At 29.1% G+C, this 14,296-nt stretch overlaps 1 long non-coding RNA gene across 3 annotated transcripts; it reads left to right on the plus strand.

The window, feature by feature from the left end:
* The first annotated feature begins 9,860 nt into the window (after nucleotides 1–9,860).
* LOC112710397 (uncharacterized) lies at nucleotides 9,861–13,355 on the plus strand. Of its 3 annotated transcripts, none has more exons than XR_003156827.2 (3): nucleotides 9,879–11,016; nucleotides 11,122–11,262; nucleotides 12,968–13,355. It is a non-coding gene; the product is annotated as an uncharacterized lncRNA (long non-coding RNA). The 3 variants fall into 3 exon arrangements; XR_003156828.2 differs by having other exon boundaries at nucleotides 12,972–13,355; XR_003156826.3 differs by lacking the exon at nucleotides 12,968–13,355 and having other exon boundaries at nucleotides 9,861–11,016; nucleotides 11,122–11,510.
* Nucleotides 13,356–14,296: the final 941 nt, after the last annotated feature.

Raw genomic sequence — 14,296 nt, forward strand, 5'->3', positions numbered from 1 at the left:
GAGTCACAGGTTCCTATTTTAATATTGAGTATATAAAGAAGTTGTAATACTTCTTGCTATTAGAGTAGTGCAGCCGAAAGCGTGCCATTTTGGTAATGAGGGGGTTACATTAAATAATTAAACCTTTGTATGCAGGTGTAGTACCTAAATAGGTACATGGCTTATAATGAAACTCATGCTTATTCTTCTTATACAGTATTGTATGCGAAAACAAACTGTTTTTAATATTTTGTAAGACTATCTCTAATAGAGAATCTCTAATAGAGAATTCATTCTGATCTCTATTTATAGTTTATTTATTATAAAAAGTAAATTTATATAATTTTTGTATTATAAATAATAAATAAAAATTTAAAGCATTTCTCTCTTTTCTATTAGAAGAAATTAAGTTTAATCTCTATTGTGGTCTCATTTAATTAAAAATTATTTTGTAATATATAAAAATTAAATTTATTTTTTATGTAAACAAAAAAGATATTAAAAATAAGGCATAAATGATAAAAATATAAAATTAATATTTTTATATTTTGTTTGATGATAAATTAAATATTAAAAAATAATTTATAAAAATTTAATTTATTTTTTATACAAAAATTAAAAAAATATAATAACAAAAAATATAATCATAAAAAATTGATATAAATAATAAAAAATTATATTTTTTATTAATATTTTTATATTTTTTATTATAAAAAATATAAATATATTAATATAATATTTTTAAACACAATATTTATGTTTATATCCTATTTGTTAAACATATTTTTTTATCGGTATGTTCCTATCTCAAAGCCCTGATAAAAAAACGCAATTTAAAATCCATATTCTAAAACTTACATTGACAATTCGATTTTTATGTGTCCTAGTTTGTCACAAGGTCTTACTAAGATTTATCTTCCAAGAATCTGGAACAACTTCCTTTGCTGTAGCTTCTGCCATTTCTAAACCCAGAACTGCATTAATTATTCTCTAACATTGTCTCTATTCCCTAAGGCATTAATTTTCAGCTTTCTTGAATTTATCAATCATTCCTCTTGTACAAGAGAGGAGTTGTTCGTAAATGGGTTTTAATTTTTTATAGAATAAATTATCATTTTTATTCATAAAAATTGAAACGCTGATAAATTTATCTATTAAAAAAAGAAATTATTTATATTCAGAAAATATGAGTTTTGTATAATAAAATTATTTAAATACTAAATAATCGTATAAAAATTTCAAATTACCCTTATCATCATTTACATTATCTTTTCTCTTTTTACTAACTACTCTATCATCCTCATCTGCTCATCACCTTACCACCACTACTACCACTAATCCCATCATCTATCTCTCACTAATAATCAATTGATTTTTCAAACAATCTTAGCAGCAATCTTTTCAGTTGCAAGCCACCTCTCCTCGCTCCTCTGTGACAAATGTCATGGCCTCTGTTTCTGTTCCTGCAGCTTTCAGCGTCGGCGATCACCGCTGTCGTCCTCCTTCCGCCGTGGCCACCCCTCCTTCTCTCCTCTCCTGTCTCACCCTTGCCGACCAAAGGATCTTCGCACCAGCCCTTGCTTTGCCGTCGCCAGCAACCCTAGAGCCGCAATACCTTACCTCTTCTCTCTTCACCGCCGACCACCCTCAATTACCATGGCTACCTTCTCCTCATCACCAAATCAGTGCCGCCGATGGGCCACCGCACAGCCGCCACCACCGCGGTCCCCTTTGCAAACCAAAACTGCGGCGAGCTCTTTCCCTTCCTGTCTCTTTCGCTATCTGTTTTAAACCACCGAACCGTAATTCACTTCTCCTTCTCCTCTTCTTCCCCTTCTTCTTTCCTCTTCAAGAACCAGAGACCTCCCAACCACCAGCACAATCCTGGCATCATCGCCGTCTGCACTTCCAGCCGCCAGAACTGCTGTGAACCACCGTCGTCTCTACCATCAGCGATGAATCCTAGCCACCCTTACCGTCTCTGTCGTTCTTTCTCTCGGTCCAGACCACCGCCAGTGAGCTACTCATCAGTCTCGCACTTCCTCCACCGAACCCTAACTCAGCCACTGTTCTCACTCTCTCTTCTACTCCAACGAGCTGCCGACGACGTCACCATCATCATTAACTTCTCAGTCGCCGAACCTTCAGAGCAACTGTCGTAGCTAGCATCTCTCTTGCTGAAATAGAGCTAAAACAGAACAAGTTCACCCCTGCCTCTCAGAGTTTGGCCCAGGTGAGGATTGCTCAATTTGTTCAATCCCCTACATATCCTGTTTGAGTTTGGAAATTGATTTGTTGTTGGGGCATTAGGTGGTAGCACCCTGTTCTGAGTTTAATAAAAAGTTGAAAACAATGATGATGAGAGTAATTTGGATTTTTTATGTGATTTTTTAATATTTGGATAATTTTATTATATAAAATCCATATTTTATGGGTACAAATGATAATTTTTTTTTATGGGTAAATCTGTTAAAATTTCAACTTTTGTGGGTAAAAATAATAATTTACTCTTTCCTATATATATTGAACTTCAACTACTTCTTGTGAATTTAGTTGCGTTTTCAATAATCTATTGATATTAACGCCTAACATTAATACAAGGTAATGAATTTATCACATTAAAGATTATTGACAAAAGCAACGTAAATTCAAAAGGATGAGGACACAGAGTTTGTATTCGCAAAAGGAAAAGTACAGGTAGACAATGAAAATATTAAACAATGTGAACAATTGATATATCGGATGTTCAATTTACAATGTGTACGGATGATTATCCTAATATTAAGATTTAGATGGGTAATTTGGAGGTGTCGTATATTTTACTTTATTGGGCCAATTTTAAAACTCATTGTTCATATTGTTCACAAAAGCTATTATCTACCTAACAAAGTCATTTGCAAAAATAAGGTCATAATATTATAGATTGTTCAATTGGTGGAGTAATTAAACTCAATAATAATTAAAGCAAATAACAATATAGTAAAATCAGAATTAAAACGTCTAATATTCAAATTAAATCATATGAAAAACACTTCCTTGTTTAATTGAAATACTTGTTGTTTTTGTATTTGCTGGAGTTTTTTAAATTTAAAATTGGACGAATATTTAATAAATAAATAGTTGACTTTAGCTCATAACTTAGTGCAAATTATAGTGCAATAAAAAGAAAAATTCAAAACTAAAATAGACTTTTAAATTATTTTTTTTCATATATTGTTAGCGAGGCTAGCCGACCCCACTTAGTGGGACAAGGCTTTGTTGTTGTAATTGTTAGCGAGGCTACTTTTCATATGGGTAAATAATAATATATACAAGGTATTTTATGGACAATATATTGATCCCATAACACTTGCAGGAGAGAGAAGAAACAATGACATAGAATATTAACATTTTTATTATACAATTTAAAATTCATTTAAAATAACAAAACTAAAATAAAAAACTAATAAGATCTTAAAATGATTTAAAAAATTAACTAGATGCTGAATGTCACTAAATTACTTGACTTACATGTTAGAGTATAATGAGGATCAATTAGATCAATTAGTATTATTTAATATATCTAAATATTTATTATACGATATTAAGTCTTTATTATTTTGATTCTCTTAACACCTATAAATATTATTTTATATTACATCATTCCATATAACTTGAATACATACAAATCTTTTCTCTATTATTCTCTATTACCCTTTCTAACACAAATAGTAAAGATTCTTAATGCTTTAACAAGCTTATTCTCATCATAGGTTTATAATCCGCTAATAAACTATTATTCGATTCCAAAAGTGTTATAAGACTCATTATTGGCAGAGCAAATAATCATTCAAATTGTCAACATTACTATTGTATGCGTCACACCATTCTTTGCCATAGGTTTTTCCTCTTTTTCATGCAATGATAGATAAGTTTATGATGTAGCACGTTTTGTATAGGCTTGACATTTTTCTTAATATTGTTGTATGAGATATGATTTCAGAACTATGAAAATTATTGCTTAATTCATGTCTTTTCATTATATTAAGGGTTACCATGCATTTAAACAAAATACGAACTTTTGATTAAACAAAAGCGTTAATTAGGATAGTTTATTATTTTGGTTAAGTAGAATTATTGCCTCTTGAATTCAAACCAAAAAAAAGAAAAATACCCATCATATAGTAATGCTACTTGGTTGTCAAATAACAAATAATGTTAAACCTAGATTTAGGTTATAAATAAATCACAATGATATAAACTGAAATATTATTTCAATGCAAAGTTCAGAAAACTTTTTGAAATAAATTAAATATTTTTTTTCAAAACAAATAAAAATATTTTTAACCAAGTAAATTCAAATTTTTGAGCCGGGACACGGTTTGCCTAGGCATTAGTGTAAACGATATATAAGTATTAAAAATATAACCTCTCAAAATAATAAAAAATATTTATAGTATTATGTTAGTTTAGATTGGTTTAAAAATAAAATTCAATATATATAATTTGTTACTATTTGCTTATAAAATGTTATCTAAGAAGATTTGCAAAAGGGAATTGATAGCTTCTGAAAATAAAGCATATGTTAAAGTATTTGGCAATGAGCATTCAAGATATGTTAGAGGTATCAGATTCAGTATTAATTTATCTTAGGTGATTAAATTCTTGTTTCGCTCAAGAGAATTTATGTAATCTACTACAACTAATGGACTATCAAGAACCGAATAAGTTTGTAGAGCTTTGTCAAACTCGTATGTAAGATTAGGTTTGAATTTTTTGAAATACACTGCCATTTTTGTAGAATTCAACTTTTGAGAAGGAAAGCTTTGATATTGTAATGTTAAACTATTATCATGTTGGTAGACACATATAAATTATTATTTATAATAGGAATAATTTTTATAATAATTAATAAAAGAAAACTTTGATGTTAGAGAGATTATGATAGTTTAAAATAGTCACTATATACAAAAAAAATTTGTCACAGGAATTAGTAACTTAGTGACAGTTTCAAATTGTGTTAAAAATATTATGACAGTTTAAACAGTCATTAAATACACCTAAAAGCTGTCATAGGAACTAATAACTTAGTGACAGTTTCAAAACATTGCTAAAATTTTTGTGATGATTTACAACAGTCACAAAATACAAAAAAAATGTCACAGAATTTAGTAATTTAGTGACGGTTACAAACTGTACTGTTGCTAAATATAAAATAAAAAGTATCCTAACAAGTATTACAAATTAGTAACGATTTTATAGATCAAAAACTGTCACAAACAATTTACTGACGATTCTTACCAACGATGGTCGAAAAACGTCACTGTCACCTAGCGACGCTCAAATTCGTGACGCTTTTTTAAATATGGCAAAAACATTTAGTGACAGTTTTAATCGAAAACTATCACTAAACAATAAAATAAACTGTTGCGAAAGTGCTGTTTTATTGAAGTGATAAGGCAGCTTTAATAAGTCAACTTTGAATTGGTTTTTATTATCTTTCAAACATTTTCAAAATTTAAAAAGAAAAAGTCTTAAAAACCAACATTTCTTCACCAATAATTGCAGTAGACATTTAATACAAGGAAAAAAAATCTAAAACTCTTAAAAATAAGAATATCTAAGACTTAACTAAAAGACTTCAAAAATTAACTAGATGTTGAATATTACTAAATTACTTGACGTACGAATCGGAAAGCTCCTTAATGCATTTATCAAATTGTTCCTTATCATACGAATGCCAGTCATGACATTCTTCGATGCAACAGTCCTTAAGGCATTTTTTCCTTTTTACTGGATTATATGGATGTCGTTTCTGACATTGTATCATACAATTTATCATCATAGGTGAAAGAGAATAATACACTGGTAGAATATTATACGATTTACCAATGGTGTTAGAAGATTCATTACTGGCAGAGCAAATAATCATTCCAATTATCAACATTGCTATTGTATGCGTAGCACCATTCTTTGCCATAGATTTTTCTTCTTTTTTTCATGCAATGATAAGTTTATGACGAAACACGTTTTATATAGGCTTGAAATCTTCCTTAATATTGTTATATAAAATATGATTTTAGAATTATGAAAACTATTGCTTGATTCATGTCTTTTGGTTATATTAAGGGTTATCAATATAAACAAAATAAAAACTTTTGATTAGACAAAAGCGTTATTTTGGATAGTCTATTCATTTGGTTAAGTTGGATTGCTTCTTGAACTCAAACAAAAAAAAAAAGAAAAAAAACCATCATATGGTATTGCTAATTGGTTGTCAAATAACAAATAGTGTTAAAACTAGATTTAGGTTACAAATAAGTTAAAATGATATTAAACTAAAATATCATTTGAATACAAAGATCGGAAATTTGTTTAAAAATAAAATAAAATCATTCTTTCATTTCCAAAACAAATAGAAACATCTTTAATTACGTAATTTTTTTTTATATTGGAATGTCATTCACCTAGACATTAGTGTAAACAACATAATTATACATATGTTTTATTTATATATGGATGTTTGTAGGTATAGAAATATAATCCCTCAAAATAAAAAAAAATATTCAGTACATATGTTTGGATTAGTTTAAAAAAAATAATATAATTTGTTATTATTTAAATTGAATTTGATTGTTTATATCCTATTCAAAGTTTAATTAAACTATATAATTAATATGGTTTGAAAAATGTTCATTTTTTATTTTTTTAATTATCCGTAAAAAATATTTTTTTAGGTGGAGACCACCCCGGGACGTAATTTGCCTAAGTATTAAGAGATTTGCAGTCCAAAAAATTGAATTACGTAATTGTGTTTTTGTTTATTTTGAAACATAAAGAATTATTTTAATTTATTTAAAAAAAATTCCTGCAAAGTGCCTTATAACATGTTATTAGGGACAAAGGAAAATATGTTTTTAACTATTTTTAATGAAAGTTACATGAGATCCAACAATAACATAAGATATTGTTAGAAGTATTATGGACTAATTTTTTTCCATCGTGATAGGAGAAATTTGAAAATTTCTTAATAAATGGTAGCTTCTTTTTCATGGTTATTATCTAAATTCACAAATTTATATATTTTAGTATCAGTTAAAGAACTTTAATTTGTATATATATAACTAGACTAAGTACAAGACTCAAAATATATAAAAAGCTACCTAATAATATAAATTTGACAAGAATTATGCTTAGTTTGAGCCAATTACATTGAGTCTAATCTTATCTTGGATTCGTTATTGCTCTAATTTATAGCAACTCTTTAGAGTAATTTTTGAGTAATGATTCCCAAACCAAATGGCTTATTTAATGGACTGGGTGCTAAGACACCCTTCAAATATAATAATCAAATTGATTCATGGTATAATTATGCAAAGAAACACATATTTAATAATTATTTACACTATTTAGCCCGTTTAGCACATTAGGGCTTAGAGTCTTGTGAAATTTTTGCGTTCGGCTCTCCTAAGATTCATTTGTTCGCTTGTGTTTATGTTTCATAGCAATACTTTTCATCCCTAAATTAATTAATTAAGTGGTTTAAAACATTATAGAATAAATCTAAATCTGAGAACAAGTGTTGATCCTTTTTAAGTTTTCAGTTTTTTCTTTCCTTCACTTTATTCTTTATTTTTATCTCAAAAGCGAAGTGTGTATCCATGGTTCACAGTAGCGAAGTGAGTCGAGTTGAGTCGAGTTAGACCAAACTTAAGTTCGGCTCACGAAAATTGAGCTTGGCTCACGACTCGATTCATTAACAATTGAGCCAATTTCTTAAGATCAAGCTCGGCTCACCGAAAGCTCACGAGCTGGCTCGAGCTCACAAGTTGGCTCAAATAATAGCAACATAATCTACAATTCTATATCAATAATTATAACTTATGTATTTTAAAAAATATTTAAAAAGATCAATTTTATATATTATCTATCTATCAATAAATTATAAAATTTTTATTTATATTCTACATCAAATTTATATGTAAATAATAAATATAAAAATTTATATAATTAAGATAATTTAATTTATGAGCTCAATTCCAAGCTCAAGCTCGGCTCACCAGCTAACAAGTTCAACTTATCGAGTTATTAATGAGTCGAACTCGAACTAACTCATGAACTGGCTTAATTCATCACTTTTAGCGCTAGTTTACAGTAATTTTATTCTGACAATTAAAACACATAAATTGTTGATAAACAAAGTGGTGCCTTATCCATGCATTTAGATGATTTTCCCACCATTTAAACAATTAAACCCCTTGTATGCAGGCTCAGAATGAAACGCATGCTTATTCTTCTTGTACGGTGTTGTATGTGAAAAACAAACAGCATTCTTAACATCATTTTGTAAAACCATTTCTAATAGAGAATTTATTATAATCTTTATTTATGGTTCATTTATTATAAAAAATAATTTTATATTAATTTTTGCATTATAAACAGTAAATAGAAGTTTAAAGTATCTCTTTGTTTTTTATTAGAAGAAATTAAGTTTAGTTCTTATTGTGGTCTTACTTAATTAAAAATAAACAACCTAACTAAAAATTATTTTATAATATATAAAAATTAAATTTATTTTTATGTAAACAAAAAAGATATTAAAAATAAGACATAAATGACATAAATATAAAAATTAATATTTTATATTTTATTTCATAATAAACTAAATATAAAAAAATAATTTATAAAAGTTTAATTTATTATTTTTTTATACAAAAATTTAAAATAATATAATAAAAAATATAATTATAAAAAATTTATATGAATAATAATAAAAAAAATAAGTTGTATTTTTTATTAGTGTTTTTGTATTTTTTATTACGAAAGATATAAAATATATTAATTTATTATCTCTAGACATAATATTTATGTCTATATTTTATTTATCAAATATAATTTTTTTATCTCTATGCTCCTATCTCAGAGTCCTAATAAATAAACGCAACTTAAAATTCATATTCTAAAACTTACAATGGCAATTCAATGTTTGTGTGTCCTAGTTTGTCACATACTTGACATAAAGGTCTTATTGAAGATTTATTTTCCAAGAATCTAGAATAACTTCTTTTGCTATAGTTTTTGCTAGATTGATTCGATTTAATACTATATAATGCATAATTTAAATTTAATAAATTCGATTTATATAGAATTATGAACAAAAAACATACATATAACCTTACTTGATTTGAGATTATCATCTAATATTGTAATATGTTTGATTTATCAAAATATTTTACTTTTATTTTTTTTCATATATTGTTAGCGAGGCTACTTTTCATATAGGTAAATAATAATATATACAAGGTATTTTATGGACAATATATTGATCCCGTAACACTTGTAGGAGAGAGAAGAAACAATGACATAAAAAACTAATAAGATCTTAAAATGATTTCAAAAATTAATTAGATGCTGAATGTCAATTAATTTCTTGACGTACAAATCGTAAAGATTCTTAATGCTTTTAGCAAGCTTATTCTCATAATAGGTTTATAATCCGCTAATAAACTATTATTCGATTCCCAAATAGTGTTATAATAAGATTCATTATTGGCAGAGCAAATAATCATTCCAATTGTCAACATTGCTATTGTATGCGTCACAATATTTTTTGCCATTGGTTTTTCCTCTTTTTTCATGCAATGATAAGTTTATGATGCAGCACATTTTATATAGGCTTGAAATTTTCTAAATATTGTTGTATGAGATGTGATTTCAGAACTATAAAAATTATTGCTTAATTCACGTCTTTTCGTTATATTAAGGGTTACCATGCATTATAAACAAAATAAGAACTTTTGATTGAACAAAAGCGTTATTTAGAATAGTTTATTATTTTGGTTAAGTTGAATTATTGACTCTTGAATTCAAACCAAAAAAAGAAAAATAACCATCGTATAGTAATGCTACTTGGTTGTCAAATAACAAATAATGTTAAAACTAGATTTAGGTTACAAATAAGTCACAATGATATAAACTGAAATATTATTTCAATGCAAAGTTCAGAAAACTTTTTTGAAATAAATTAAAAAAAATATTTTCCAAAACAAATAAAAACATCTTTAACTAAGCAAATTCAATTTATTGGGCTGGGACACAGTTTGCTTAGGCATTAGTGTAAACGACATATCAGTATTTGTAGATATAAAAATATAACTTCTCAAAATGATAAAAAGAATATTTATAGTATTATGTTAGTTTAGATTGGTTTAAATAAAATTCAATATATATAATTTGTTACTATTTGCTTATAAAATGTCATCTAAGAAGATTTGCAAAAGGGAATTGGTAGCTTCTGAAAATGAAGCATATGTTAAAGTATTTGGCAACGAACATTCAAGCTATGTTAGAGGTATCAGATTCAGTATTCATCTATCTTAGGTGATTAAATCCTTGTTCCACTCAAGAGAATTTATGCAATCTACTACAACTAATGGACTATCAAGAACTCAATAAGTTTGTAGAACTTTGTAAAACTTGTATGTAAGATTAAGTTTGAATTTTTTGAAATACACTACTATTTGTAACCACCCTACCTCATGAGGTCTGTTATTTCTGATTCCTTACAGCGTTCCTTGGCGCGCATAGGATTAGATACATGAAAATATAAAGCGTGGATAATGAATTAGTTGAGAAATTAGCCTAAAAGCGTTTTCAACTATTAACTCGGTTTTTCCTTCCTCTTTTTCAAAAGCACGGTTTTCTTTTTCTTTTCCCGGTTCAACCGAACCAAACTTTTCCTACTCAAATCTAACCATGATCACTTCTCCTCTTAGCGCAATTTGGAACCATGGTCACACCTCTTCAAGCATGCATTGATGCTGTGTTGAGGTGAGGAGAAGCCATGAAGCCTTATGCACCACCTCAACCCACTTCATTTTTTTCTATCTCTTGTTAATAGTGCTTCTCATTTTCTTTGAACCAAAACACACACAAACGAAGGAAAAGAACAGAGAAGGGAAGCAAAACGAAACTGAAGAGGAAGGAAGAAGCCATCCGCAGCAAGAAGGAAGGCACCCCACCTCTCATCACTCTGAATCTTCGAAGCTTCTTTGCTGGGTGAGAACCAACAACTCTCCTTCTTCCTCTTCTTCAGATTCAAATTCTGTTCTTCCCTTTTATTCCACCTCTGCCATTCTAATTCTAATTCTTGCTAGAATATAGTGACCGTAGGCAAGAACTCTTCCCCTGCTCGAGTTGAGGTCGGCCATTCGTTCTTGGAAGAGAGGCCAAAGCTCCAATTCCGTACGGTTAGGATTCTGATTCCGGAAAGAAGTAAAAATAGAATTTCCAACTTCAAAAGAGGTATGGGTTAGAATTATGGGTAATGGATAATTGTTAGATGCAATTTCTAGTTGAAGATGATGAGTTAGTAAGATTGATGTTGCTGAAATTCTGTTGATTGGTTGGTTTATTATTGTTAGAAGAAGTGCAGAATTCTAATGCTTTAAAGTGTGTTTGTATGATATAAATCATGGTAATTTCTGATAGGTACATGAAACTGAGGTTTTGGGATAAGGTTATGATATAATTAAAGTAGATATGGTGATGAATGAGAGCAATGGTGGATTAGTATAAGTTGGAAACCTAGAGGACTAAATTTGGTTAGTGAAATTGAGAAGTCTTGCTGCAGAAATTCTTAATATGTTTGGACAGCAACTTAAAACGAAAACTGGGAATAATCTAGACATGATTTTTGAACTAATCTATTTTTCTAACAAATTTATATAAGTCAAGATTACTCAATAAAAATTTAAGGGAATTTGACCAAGTGGTTTGGAAGAGATGAATTTTTGAAGTTTAGTGGTTGCTGCAGAATTTTCTGGTTTTCTGGTTGTGCAGTACCAACTTCCAGAAGCTATAACTTTTTATTTAAATGGAATTTTGAGTTGCTCCCAAACGATTTTAAATATTTATCAGTCTATTTTAAGTGAGAACAAGTTTTATGTCCATATCTATTTTGTAGACTTAGATAAGTCATTTGGAAGATGGGTTATTTGCTGAAAATTCTGAACTGATTTATGAAAATAGGGCACCTCTTCCAATTGATAATTAATTACCCAAATGAAGTTATATGAACCTGAAACTTGTGGGTTTTTAAACTTGAGAATGTTGACTGTAATCCCACCAAAATTTAGAAGCAATGCATTAGAATTGGAATTATTGTGGAATTTATAAAAAAATATTGCTTGCTGTCTACTTTTTTGAATTTTTGTAAATGCAGTAGCAAAATTCTAAATCTTGTAAAAAAATCAATTCTAATCCAAGTTTAGCAAAACCTTACTTAAATTGAAGATTAGGATCTCTAGAGTTACCTTACGGGAAAAAATAGGTCGTGCATAATTATTCACAACACAAGAAGGTTTTAAATTCAATATGCTTAGGAAATGAAAAGGGATGTAAGTTGCCCTAAGGGTTAAAGTTAAAAACAACAATATTGAGAGATAAAGAGAAGAAAGAAGAATGAGGAACAAGGAACGAAATAAAAGTTGAAAATTATATTGAATGGGCCTTGTGCCGAGCTGCTAATGGGAAAGTGCTCGCCTAATGGATAGCCTGAGATTGCTAATGCGGAAATGTTCGCCTAATTGATAGCACCGTTCCTTACTGTGATACACATTGAACTGTTATTATAATGAGGCCTAATTGACACGGGTAACCGTGATGCCTAGGTGTCTAATTGACACAGTAAATAGACCATATTCGAGGTTCACTTCGAGTAACATCGGGTTGCGGGTAGACAACCGACGCATGAGCTCATGGCCTACACCAGGAACAGGCACGCATCATCTTGTTTGCGCATATGTATTCCTTGTGAATTATCCACTGCTATTTTCCTATTTGTTTATGCTATCTATTTGTTATATGTTTATTTGTGCCTTTAGTCTCTGTGCTTGTTTTTCTTCCTGCTTCGCGACAACTTAGAGACAAAGACCCTAGGTTTCCCTTTTACCTTGCTGAGAACTCTAGGTTCTCACCCTTCTTTCGTTTCTTTCTTCCCCCTCCCTAGACAGGTCCGGCAGAGGAGCTCTTTGAGTTTCATTCTATTCTGAGCTATGAGGTTCCGGCGCTCGGCGGAGTCTTCGTATGGAGTAGGCTTAGGACCACTTTCTAGGACGATGTTCGGAGATCACTCCAGAGTTAATCGCAGTGGATCTTTCGCTCCTTTTTGATGATCTTAGTATTGTTTTCCCCTCGCTTTTGTAGTATTTTTAGAGAGGTGGGACCTCTTAGTAGTTCGGTTCCAGTTTAGGAAACCCGTGTGAGGGTTGGGACTGACTTCTTCTTTTGTATCTGTACATATAACTTGGTGTGATACTCGGCTTTTGATAGACGGAACGTATCCTTAAACTTAACTCATGTGTATATCTGTATATATGATTATATATTATTTTCTATTGTGTTGTGTTTTCCTACATCATAACTTTAAAGTAACTAAATTTGCGAGTAACTAAACGCTAATTCACGAATAATTGTTTATTCACGATTAAACCGATAAAGGCTTATAATAACATTTTCTTATGAAATCCGAGTCTAGAGCTAAGTAAGTCCATACGATGATTAGCACCTGAACATTTTGCATTGGTCATGACGTGTTGAAAGTTGGGGTGTTACACTATTTCTGTAGAATTCAACTTTTGAAAAGGAAATTTTTGATATTGTAATGTTTGTATATATATTTAAATTATCATCATGTTAGTAGACACATAAATTATTATTTATAATAGAAATAATTTTTGTAATAATTAATAAAAGAAAACTTTTATGTTAAAGAGATTATGACAATTTAAAATAGTCACCATATACAGAAAAAATTGTCACAGGAATTAGTAACTTAGTGACAATTTCAAATTGTGTTAAAAATATTGTGATAGTTTAAATAATCATTAAATATATTTAAAAGCTGTCATAGAAACTAATAACTTAGTGAAAGTTTCAAAATGTTATTAAAATTTTTGTGACGATTTACAACAGTCACAAAATACGGAAAAAAACTGTCACAAAATTTAGTAATTTAGTGACGGTTTCAAATTGTACCATCACTTAATATAAAATAAAAAGTATCCTGGCAAGTGTTACAAATTAGTAACGATTTTATAGTTTAAAAAATTGTCACAAACAATTTACTGACAGTCTTTACCAACGATAGTCCAAAATCGTCACTATGTCATCTGGCGACGCTTATATTCGTGACGCTTTTTCAAATATGGCAAAAATTTAGTGACAATTTTAACCGAAAACTATCACTAAACAATAAAAAAAACTATTGCAAAAGTGCTATTTTATTGAAGTGATAAGGCAGCTTTAATAAGTCAACTTTGAAATGGTTTTTATTATC

This window comes from Arachis hypogaea, chromosome 9 (genome assembly GCF_003086295.3).
Source record: "Arachis hypogaea cultivar Tifrunner chromosome 9, arahy.Tifrunner.gnm2.J5K5, whole genome shotgun sequence".
Lineage (NCBI taxonomy): Eukaryota > Viridiplantae > Streptophyta > Magnoliopsida > Fabales > Fabaceae > Arachis > Arachis hypogaea.